General features: G+C 39.6%; 1 protein-coding gene across 3 annotated transcripts in view; it reads left to right on the top strand.

Moving 5' to 3' along the window:
- Nucleotides 1-15: 15 nt before the first annotated feature.
- Nucleotides 16-12,350, top strand: part of slc8a2a (solute carrier family 8 member 2a) — a 25,615-nt gene continuing 13,280 nt past the window's right edge. For all 3 annotated transcript variants that reach the window (XR_014531706.1, XM_083530802.1, XM_083530801.1), the window contains exon 1: nt 16-934. The gene's annotated coding sequence lies outside the window, so the exon portion shown is untranslated. The remainder of the gene's footprint in view (nt 935-12,350) is intronic.

Genomic DNA, 12,350 nt, shown 5'->3' with positions numbered 1-12,350 from the left:
AATCCTCACTGGTGAAAGTCATGAAAATGAATAATAATAGGAACTTAATAATGGTGCAAAATGTAACCCCATTGATGGCACGAATCAACCCCATACCAAGGAACAGTAATGTTTGCTGGCCTCGTTTATGAGAAGATCGTTTGCATTTTGGAGAAAACGTGAAGATCCATGAGAAGTATTTTTTTTATTATTTGCACATTATCTATAATGATATGACATTTATGCTTAGAGGCTATCCAATATCACCTTCTCCACAGGTAATACATCTATTACCAGACCTGAACATGTGTAGTTATTTTAAAAGTTGGCAAACAGATTAAGAATCTGTTCAATTTCCTGCAAATGTGGAACCATTTACTCAATATACACCTGTTTGTATGCAATCCATTATGCCAGATGTTCCCAGCCCTGGTCTACAACCCTCATTTCACTGTTGGGTTTTTAATTATGTGTTGAAGTGTGTGGAGGTTCTTCAGGATCATGCACAGGAACCTGTGATCTATAATGACGAAGGAGGATCTTCTGAAGGGTGCCAATAATTCCCCACCCGGCTGTAAAAGGTAACCTAAGCTCCATGTGGAGTGCTGCATGCAAATGAATCTGGGTGGTCGATAACCACTGGCTTCTGTCCAACCCGCTTCATCATCCTGGTTATAATGGACCGCTTGAAGCAGCGCTCTTCGGGTCGGGTGACGTTGTCGCGCGCCACGGTTGTGTTGACTTTGGGGATGCTTTCGGACGACAGCGCACGAGCACACACGTACACACACACACACACACACACACACACACACACACACGCATGCACAGACAGTAAGCATCCAGGACAACATCTAAGAAGTTGCTGGAGGAGGTTTGACCTTCAACAAGAGAAGGAGAAAAGCATCTCTGCTTCACACCAGTGATGCACGTGCCATTGCAATAGAACCTAGAGGTAAGATCTGAAATAAATGTTTATATAAAATATAAACCTGCATTTTGTGTGTGTGTGTGTGTGTGTGTGTGTGTGTGTGTGTGTGTGTGTGTGTGTGTGTGTGTGTGTGTGCGTGTGTGCGTTCATTCTTAAGCCTGAAAGCGAGTTTCGCGCGCTCAGTGCTCTGAACGCACAAGCCAAACCTCTTCTTCAGCACACCTGATGCATGCAGGTGTGTTTTGTCCTCCTTTTGAAGAACTGTACAAATCTACATATAATATATTTGTATATATGCATAAAAATATATATCATATTTAACATATATAAACGTTGTTTTTTTTTTTTTCATATTTATGAGCATGTCTTTATACCCAACGTGTCCCCATACATTTAATTGTTAATATATATATATATATTTTTCAATATTAAACTGATTACTGGTGAGATTCAATGAATAAGGAGTACTTTTCTGTTCTTACTATCCAAGAAATTCCTATAAAGATCATCTCTAGGATCAAAATATCTCCCTTTGAATAAAATGACGACTTATGAATATTCATGAGCTGTCTTTATGTACATATCCTTCTGCATGTCATTATGTACAATAAATAGATCATAACAATAGAATAAAATAGACATTTATAGAAATAGAAAAAGTTAAAATGTCATTAGTATTATCTATATTATTAGTTAAAAAAAATATATATGAATATTCATAAGTATGCATAAGTATGAACTTCCCGCCGTTTGCCTCAAATTAGCCGCCATACACCTGCTAGTAAAGCAGCTTCACCTGTCACAGGTCAAAACGAGTTAGATTTCAGTCTCCAGAGTCTCGATTTACACTGTTGTTTCCTCAGTAATTTATTTACCAAGAATTCACATTTTGGGTTGTTTGTGTTACTTTTCTTAACAATGCAGCTATCCTATAGCTAGCCTAATGCTAGCATATACCTCACTTTAAACTACCTTTAAAATCATTTTTAAAAAAGTATTGAGTATAACAACATATTTCAACCAAAATAAAAATATATATCATCAGTTTTCACCAAAGAGTTTCTCTTCATAGATTTAAACATTATATTTGTAAACAACTTCAGGTAATAAAATGCTAATATGACTTAATAAATGAGCCGAAACTTATTCTCATGGTATCAGCTGCATTTTATTTACGGTTCAGCATTGGGATAGCCGTGTGTAATGAGTGTAAGTGATAGCATACCTAATTATCAAGGTTAAAAGATGCTAGCTTGTGTGATAAAGCTTTACATGTGCATTATATATAGCGAGCAATGTTGAAAGATTCAGTATTTATTCTTTAAAGTCTGTGAGGTAACATGTGAAGATGAATTGTGGTTGAAGTTTATTGTCTCTAGCTATAATACGACAAGCTGTGTGATTTTCTTTCATTTGCTACAAGAAAGAAGGAAAAATATGAACCATGTCATATTTGAACAAAAATGAACACAGATGATCCATAGTGTTATAAGCGCGAAAAGTGTGGAAACACTTACATGGTTTTGGAGACACCTGCATGTTCCTTTTGTTACATGTTCTGTGGACAAATGAGCCCAAATGTAAAATGTTTTGCTCTAACAGAAGGAATAATGTCAGGCAGAAACCAGGAGAAAGATGTTAGCAGACCTCTTCATACCCACAGTCAAACATGGAGGTGGAAGCTTAATTGTTTGGGGTTGTTTTGGAGACTTATTCCAGGTGAAAGTAAAACTGAGCTCTGTAAACGTCAGTTCGCTGGAGTGTTATCTCGCATGGACTGGGCTGCCCAGTCACCACACCTGAATACTGTTGAACTGCTCTTGGATGAACTGGATCACAAGAAAGAAATCTTTAGTATTTCAGCTGATTGTTTAGAGAAATTAACTGTCCAGATGCTGAGAGTATATACAGCTGTTTTTCATTCTAAAGGAGGATTTTTCAATGAAAATAAAGTGAAACCTCTGGACTTTTAGATATTTGTTTGGTCAAAGGAAATGCACATTGCATGCATTGCAGAACATGGACATGTCTCTCAAAAACCATAAAAGATTTGGTGTTTTTTTCAAACTTTTCACAGCCACTGAATAAGTCGAAAAAATCACTTAAGGACTCCAAACTTCAGGGTGGTAACCCTGATTTATTACACCACCCTGTCACTGATTATTTTCCTATAACATCACTGCACTAAGTGATTTATTCCTCACTCTATTTAGATTCTGGAGTTACATTAAAGTGGTGATGCATGAGGTCAAAGTCTCGGGTCGGTCCGGAGTGGAAGTGATTAAACAGTTATCCACCTCATTTAGTCCGATTGTCTTCCAAAATGGAAAAAAAAAGCAGAAATTGAATATTTATTTCCAGCCTAGCATCACATAAAAAATATTCTGGTGTTCTTTAAACAGTGTGTGTGTGATTAGCATGGATCGGATTTTGGTGAAAATAAGAAGAGATAGTTTTCTTTTTCTCATGATGGCAGTCATTTTGTTTATTTAGCTTTCTTTCGAAGGCTAATGCTGCTAGCAAATTAGCTAAGCGTATAATTTCTAGTTTAGCGTTCTAGCATTGTACAATCTACATGACAGTTTCTCTAACATTTTCATAGGACCTTGCTCAAGGACACAGAATGGAGCAGAGTTTGGATTTGAACTCACAATTTTTTGACCAGAAGTCCAAAAAACCTCCACTTATTACAGATTTGCTGATGTTTTTTAATGCTGTACACACAGACAAAGACAAAGGATACCATAGAGCTAAAAATGTCTATAACGATAAAAAAAGAATAACGTTTAATCACTTTTTAGCATTGTGCTAAACTTGTAGGTATAGTCTTATGTGTGCTACGTCAGGCTAATAGCCAACAAGTGGAAAAGTTAAAAAAAAGTAGACAGGTATTTAATCATCTCTTTTTTTTTATACTATTACACACTCTATAAATTATTATGTACTATAGTAATTGATTACTCAAATAGACAGACGTGTGAGGCACACACACACACACACATACACACACACACACACACACACACACACACACACACACACACACACACACACAGCTATCCTTTCTATGCTATCCTAGGACAGTCAGGTATCAATGCAGGAATATAAAACTCAGCATGTGTTCAGACCTGCATAGACACAACGCACCAGTGGGGGGGCACATGTATACCACACACACACACACACACACACACACACACGCACAGAGCACTTATCATTTCCTAAAGCTAGCATAGCCCATGAGCACTTTGCTAGCATTATTAGACAGTAAATGACGAGTCTGAATGATGAAGTGATGAATGCTGGAGTGTGTGTGGTTTTTTATAGGGTAATAATGGACACCAATTATGGGATAAATGTGTGCTGATTTATACATAAAATCATTAAGCTACAGAAAACAAGCATCAGTTAATGATCTGAACAAACATTAGAATGGGGGAAATGGTCCAATCGCAGTGAATTTGACGTTTGTTAGTGTTCTGGTTGGAGAGACCTTGAGTTGCATGGATGTGAGATGGACAGAGAGAGCAATGGTGAGTCAGTGATGAACGTTCTGTATTGCTAAACAGAATGTCAATGGTTCAAGCCTGAGTATCGTCAAGCTGACACTTTTGGGCCCTTGATAAAGGCCCTTAACCCTCTGTGCTTCAGGGGTGCGGTATCATGGCTGACCCGGTGCAGCATTAAGCCACATCAAGTTTCCGCCTGACAGCAACATTCTCCAGTAAAATGTTCTCAAACTTCAAAGTTATGAGCAGCTTGATTCATGTTAAAAAATATATATAAAATATATATATATTTAAGTGAAAAGAGCCAAATTTGTGACTTTTTATCTAAATAAAAATATCTACATGTAGCTGGTAAACAGTGTGTACAATATTGACTGACTGAATACTGTGATTGAATTGTAAGCAGCCCCTTGTAAAGGTTTTAGTGCTTTTGGAATTGGGTCTATAAAGTATAAGAAGCACAGAAATGTCCCACTTCCTTCACCCCTGAGATCAGAAAAGTGTGGTCATTTCACAGCCATGAGTTATTTTAAGGGTATAAAGGTGTAATATAGTCCATTTGTTATGGTGTTGTGGAGAGCTGATCTGTTCGAAATGCTGCTGTTAGCACTTACAAATGCAAGACAAGTGGAATAAAACGCTTGGAAAAGGTTTTTATTGTGTAACCATGTAACTTATCTTCCAAAATTTGTTCTGTACGAACTTGGTGCACTAGGTGTCGATGCGTGTGAGGTGTAATTTGAGCAGTTAAAAAAGGGCCAGCGTACCTCAACCGGTTAAAGTTCAGTGCACACAGGAAGGTTAGACCCTGTCCCATAATTCCACGATTGACCAAAGTTCATAACACGTAACCACCGACCAGGACCTTGGGTTCATTATATACAGTAGCATCAACAAGACTATCAGTAAATAAAATGTCATTTTACTACTTTGAAAAGCTTTTAGAGTTTTAGAGATATAAATACATGATAAGGTCAAAAGTTTTGGGACACCCGACTTTCCTAAAAATATGTGGTTCTTTCCCAAATTGTTAACACAAAGTTGGAGACAACTGTGTAGGACGACGTTGGATGCAGCAGCCTGTAATTTTCTTGAGCTACTCTTAAACTACTCAAACTGCTTTACATATCACCTACATCAGTACCTGACTTTACTAACACCCTCGTAGCTGAATGACTCTCCGCAAATCTCCACAAAATCTACTGAAACATCTTCCAAGAAGAGTGGAGGTTATTGTAAGAGCAAATGGAGATTAAAAGTTAAATTGGATGTTCAAAAACAGAACTCACGTCCTTTGGCTCAGAAGGTCATGAGTTCGAATCCCAGCAATGCTTTTAACCACACCGTTGTATGTAAATGTAAATCGCTGTAGATTACAATCTTTTGACTATAAAGTCAAGTCAAGTCAAGTCAAGTTTATTTGTATAGCGCTTTTCACAACAGACATTGTCTCAAAGCAGCTTTACAGAAAACAACAGTGAAGGTGAATGGTGTGCGTTTGTCCCTGATGAGCAAGCCGTGGCGACAGTGGCCTATAAAGTGTTTAATGATGAAGAATTTAAAAAAATAATAAAATATAAAATATTTTTTTAATAACAAATTTTACATAACAAAATATTATGCAGTATAATGAAATAAAATCTCATATTCAATCTAAAAAATAAAATCTCATGTAGAAAGTTCTCCAGCAGTGTTATCGAGCTCTGTAAGCACTAACCGCATCTGATCCGGGAATATTGCTTACCATGTTTTTATTTGTTAAATACCTAATCCTGTTACATGTATTCTGTTACTTCTGCACGTGAAAGACGTCGTATGAAGCGTAACCTTAAACATTTTGCGTCTCTCACTGAAACTGTAGACGTTTGCGTGCAGCCACGTTACCCCTGTTTATCGAGTCCCCAATCCGGTTATGTCATTTACCGAGTTTTTCAGGTGTCGCCTTCTGATGAGCGGCATGCATAAAATATAAATGTGCATCTGTCAGATTATTGGAGTTTGCCAAAGTGTGTGTGTGTGTGTGTGTGTGTGTGTGTGTATAAGAGAGAGAGTTTGTGGGTGAGTGTGTGGGGGGTGGCAGCTTCATTGTGTTGCCCTTGTGTTAAATATTGCATAATGTCCGCGTTGTGGCGAAAGGCAGTTGAAGTTGAGACAGCGGCTCCTTCTAGAGTGACCGTATCTCCATGTTCAGGTGAAAGTGGCAGGTGTAACTCACACCACAGGACCTGAGCTCTCTCCATCTTACACAGTGTTTGTGTGTGTGTGTGTGTGTGTGTGTGTGTGTGTGTGTGTGTGTGTGTGTGTGTGTGTGTGTGTGCGCGCATCCAAGCATTCATCTGCGTATTCCTTAACGTCTGCTGACTTAATCAGTCTGTCTGAGAGTGTGTGTGTGTTTGTGTGTGTGTGTGTGTGTGTGTGTGTGTGTGTGTGTGAGACATTTATCTGTGAAGGTCGCGTTGACTGTCAGGTTAACTGCATGTATCATGTGTGTTTGCATCAGACAGACGAGAGAAAAACAGAAATGGATAGACAGAGAGATTACAATAGGCCTTTTCACTTTTTCGTTGTGAAAGCACAGAGGCCACGCCTACTTCAGTAAGACTGACCCACAGACCACACCTCCTTTATTAAGACTGACACACAGAGGCCACACCTGCTTTAGTGTGACTGTCACGCACATAGACCATGCCCACATTAGTAAGAATAACACAGTGGCCACACCTACTTTAGTTAGACTGACACGCACAGAGGCCACACCTCCATCAGTGAGACTAAAAATAAAAGGTCACACCTACTTCAATGAGACTGACACAGAGGCCACGCCCACTTCAGTAAGACTGACACACAGAGGCCATGCCTACTTCACTGAAACTCACACAGAGGCCACGCTTACTTCACTGAAATGGACAGAGGCCACGCCTACTTCAGTGAGACACATTGGTTTTGCCCCCTTAACTGAGACTGACACAAAAGCCACACCCCTTCACTAAGAGAGACACACAAACATAAGCCATACCACTTAACTGAGGTTGACACACACACACACACACACACACACACACACACACACACACAGAGGCCACGCCTCCTTCAGAAAAATTGACACCGACGCCACGCCTCCTCCAGTGTAATTGACAGGAAGGCCACATTCCTTCAGTGAATCTGACGCACAACAACAAGCCACGACTCAGTGAAATTGACACACAACCAGAGGCCATGCCCCCTTTAATGAGACTGACACCCAGAGGCCACGCCCCCTCACAAGAAAAGACAGATAAAGGGTTTAGTAGGTTTTAACATTGTTATTAAGCAAAAACGAAATTCCTCTTACTGCTCTCGACACATTTAGACTGAATGTGTGGCTGAATTAGACGGAATTCCGATCTCTAACACACCTGCTTGCACGCCTGGAATACGCGGAATACACGACACTCAGCCGGTGAATCGAAACACTTGTGTTTTGGAGCGGGATAAAACGGTGCAGTCCGACACCCCTGATCCCGAGCCAAGTGTGTCTCATTTGAGCCGTCTCCGATTATCCACACGCTTTAAGTAACAATAGCTTAATTCGCCGGTGAGAAATCGCCTTGCTGACCTGAACGCCAAAAACAGGACAATGTCCACAAAACACATGGAATATCCACAAAACTGGACAATTCCTGTTCTCAGGTCAGTTATAGCAACGATAAACAGTCGTTCGCTGAAAATAATAAGTCAAAGATAACGGTTAGACACTCAGCTATACGGCTGACTGTTACAGAGCCCTGGCACTGGAGACTCCTTTCATAAATGTGGAGGAAACTGTAGAACGATCGCACGTATTTTGATATATGCTATAGAAAAAGAGTCAGCACCTGTTGACCAATCAGAAATGAGAATTCAACAGATTTGTGGTTTATGTCTTCAGCAGTGGTCCTGTGGTGCGCAAGTTAACTTGTGTGTGTGTGTGTGTGTGTGTGTGTGTGTGTGTGTGTGTGTGTGTGGTAATTATATTCCTACATGGTGTATGGTGTTGGACTTAAAAAAATATACATAACACAAAGTCAAATATTGAAAAGAGAATATAAATTAGAAACACAGTGTGAGGTCGGGCTACAAAGCATGAGGACAGAGATGAGGTGAGTTTATAGAGCAGTGATACTGATATCAGACGTGTGTGTGTGTGTGTGTGTGTGTGTGTGTGTGTGTGTGTGTGTGGTAATTATATTCCTACATGGTGTATGGTGTTGGACTCAAAAAAATATACATAACACAAAGTCAAATATTGAAAAGAGAATATAAATTAGAAACACAGTGTGAGGTCGGGCTACAAAGCATGAGGACAGAGATGAGGTGAGTTTATAGAGCAGTGATACTTTAGAGTGATGGCTGCTAACCGGAGACAGTCAGGACACCGGGTCCTATGGCTCAGTTACAGCTGGCTAGTAATTGTGTGTGTGTGTGTGTGTGTGTGTGTGTGTGTGTGTGTGTGTGTGTGTGTGTGTGAGAGAGAGATCCGTGCTGTCGCAACCTGACCATGAGAGGCATGATGATGATATAAACACTATTGTCGTACTGTGATGGTTAACAGACTTTATTCTTGTTTCAAGTGAAAGCTGTTGATTGGTTAGTGATGTGGGACAACTCAATGCTGATTGGTTGATAGGGAAGGTGTAGTATAATTGGGGATTTGGAATGACATCATATAGGATGTTTCTGGGTGGGAAGTTGGTGACTGAGATTATGGCTGAACCATGGTTATTCTGGTCTTCATCATCATCATTATCAATATCATCATCCAAAACGCCTTGAATTATCTTATTTACACAACGCACTTGAGGGTTAAGGGCCTCACTTAAGGGCCCAACAATAGCAAATTGCTGTTTCTGGGTTTTGAACTCACAGCCTTTTGCTAAGAAGTGCATAACGCAGGTTCAGTATCTTCACCTGACTCCTAGTGGACGATCTACAAACATGTTTGTGAGCCTTCTAAGGACCATCCCTGACCATCTCCTTTCTCTTTCTTTCTGTCTTTCTTTCTTTTCTTCTCCCTCTCTTGGCCTTCTCATCACCTTTCCTTCCTTCTCACTAATTACCCTCATTATTTTCACTATCAGATCTCTCTCTCTGTTTCTCTCCCGCTTTCTCTCCCTTCACCTTTCAACCTGCTTCCTCTTTCCCCCATTCAACCCCGTTCTCTATTACTTCTGTGTGTATCTTCTAGTGATTTGTGTGTGTGTGTGTGTGTGTGTGTGTGTGTGTGTGTGTGTGTGTGTGTGTGTGTGTAATATTAACCGCTAAAAGGTGCTAACTCCCCCTAAGTTGTCAGAGCCACACGTGTAAACCAATCTGACCAATCACTTATACCCAACACTGGAAGACAGAGTCTCACCGCGGTAACCTGAGATCTCGCGTGCACACACACACACACACACACACACACACACACACACACACACACACACACACACACGTGTACACAACCGATACACACATAACACTATACACTTACATATTCACTGTAAGATTTATTCCAAAACCTGAATAAAACTAGGAGACCCAAACCTGTTCCAGCATGATGATGCCCCTGTGCACCAAGCCAGCTCCATGAAGATCTGCTTTCCATGGGTTGGAGTGGAAGATCTCCTGCTATAGAGTTCCAACGATATTGAACATTTGGGATGAATGGAAACACAAACTGTAAAGGCCTCCTGACCTCACCTACATCTGTCGCTGACTCCACTAACATCCTTGTGGATGAATCTCACACAAATCTCCACCAGCACACTCCACAATCCCACAACATCTCTCTATACATTATTTATTATTTATATTTATTACATACATTCGGGAACTTATGGTACCAGTCAAAGGTTTGGACACATCTTCAGTGGTTTAATTTTCAAAATTGTACATAAATCCTGAAGACATCTGAACTAGGAAGGAACGCGTATACAATTAAGTAGTGAACAAAAAGTGTTAAATACCCAGAATATGTTTTATATTTAAGATTCTCCAAAGCTTTGATGACACCTTGGCAAACTCAGATTCATGAGGTACTCACCTGAAATGGTTTTCAGGTCACAGGTGTGTTTTGTCAAGTGTTCATTTGGGACATTTCTCACCTCCTTAATGAGCTTTAGACCATTATTTGTCTTGTGCAGAGGAAAGGGTGAGTACAAAGTTAATAGTCCTATTAGTGCTACTACAACTACTGTACAAATCCTTATTATGCAACGAAAGTTAAGTAAAATGAAAAGACAGTCTGAAAAATCTCAAGAACTTTAAATATATCCCCAAGTGCAGTCTCCAAAACCAGCCAACACTACGATGAAACAGGCTGTCATGACTGACCCAGAAAAATGAATACCAAGAGCTACCTCTGCTGCAGAGGATACGTTTATTAGATTAATCAGCCTCAGGAACCCCTGATTTACATAAATGCTTCTCGAAATCATTCATCTTCGAATTGCTGCAAGGAAACCAATAATTCTCAGGAACAACCAGCAGAAGAGACTTGCTTGGGCAAAAAAACACAAGGAATGAATATTAGATGGAATTAATGGAATAGATGGAAATCTGTCCTTTTGTCTGTTGACTCGAAATAAGAGATTTTTGGTTCTAATCACCATGTCGCGGTTTCTGAATGAATGTGTTTTTCTCAATGTGAAGAATAGGTGTGATGGTGTGGAGGTGCTTTGCGGGTGACACTGTTGGTGATTTATTCAAAAATGAGGACACATTTAACCAGCATGACTACCAAAGCATTTCGCACTGACATGCCATCCTATCTGGTTTACACTTAGTGGGACCATCACCTCTAGGTTATGTAAAAGCTATTTGTGGCTTCAGACCTGGCCTCCACAATCACCCGATCTAAATCCAGGTGGGATGTTTTGAAACGAGTGAAGGAAAAGCAGCCAACAAGCACTCAAGACCTCTGGGAACTGATTGTTGGAAATCCATTCCAGCTGTCATTAAAGCAACAAATGGATACTTTGAAGAATCAAAAAATCTAAAACATATTCTGGGTTGTTTAACACGTTTTTGTTTACTACATAATTTCATACGCCTTCTTTCATATTTAGGATATTGTTAGTATTAATGCACAATGTTGAAGAAAATTGAAATAAAGTAAAAAACATTGAAGGAGAAGGTGTTTCTAGAATTTTGACTGGTACTGTATGTAAATAGTATGTAGTATGGTTTGAGACAATACTATTTTCACTACTCATCAATCTGTGTGGGTCAGGTCGGCCATTTTGATTTTGTTGCTTGTTTTGCTCTTTGATTGGAGACGCATAATAGACACTGGACAACAACACAAAATATTTTCCTGACAAAGTAACGGAAGCTGATAGCAGGAAGGAAATGGGGCGAAGAAATTTACTGTAGTCTTTTAGCTGAAGCAGGAGTGGTTTTTATGCTGATGTTGACGGAGTGTGTATTTTGTGTGAATATGTGAATTGATATGAGTGTGTGTGTGGGGGGGTTATTTTTTGCTGCAGGTGTAGGGTTGCAGAGAGTGCAGGTAACCATAGCACAGCTTGGAAAGTGAAACGTGACCCCAGTATGAGGCGCATGCTTCTTGTGTCAATCTCAACCGCACACACACACACACACACACACACACACACACACACACACACACACACACACACACCAAACACACACATTAAAATGAGCTCATACATTCTTAATAGACATAAAAACGAATAATGTGACTCACTCTTGCATGGAATCTTGTGCAATTGTTTAGAGCTTCTTCTGACACCCTGTCATTACGCTGCTCCCTGTTTGTTCATTTTGTAAAGTAAAAAAGAAAAGTTGAAATGTTCAGGGATAATTTTATTTTTTTTTTTTACGATGAGAAAATATGATTATGTACTAGACTTTGAATGTGCTTTTGTATATCTTCACTCAAGGCATCAGCTGTGTAGTTATTTAATTTA

The sequence above is a fragment of the Silurus aristotelis genome (assembly GCF_946808225.1).
Source record: "Silurus aristotelis genome assembly, chromosome: 26".
In the NCBI taxonomy this organism is placed as follows: Eukaryota; Metazoa; Chordata; class Actinopteri; order Siluriformes; family Siluridae; genus Silurus; species Silurus aristotelis.
This window is presented reverse-complemented; position numbering and strand designations above follow the sequence as displayed.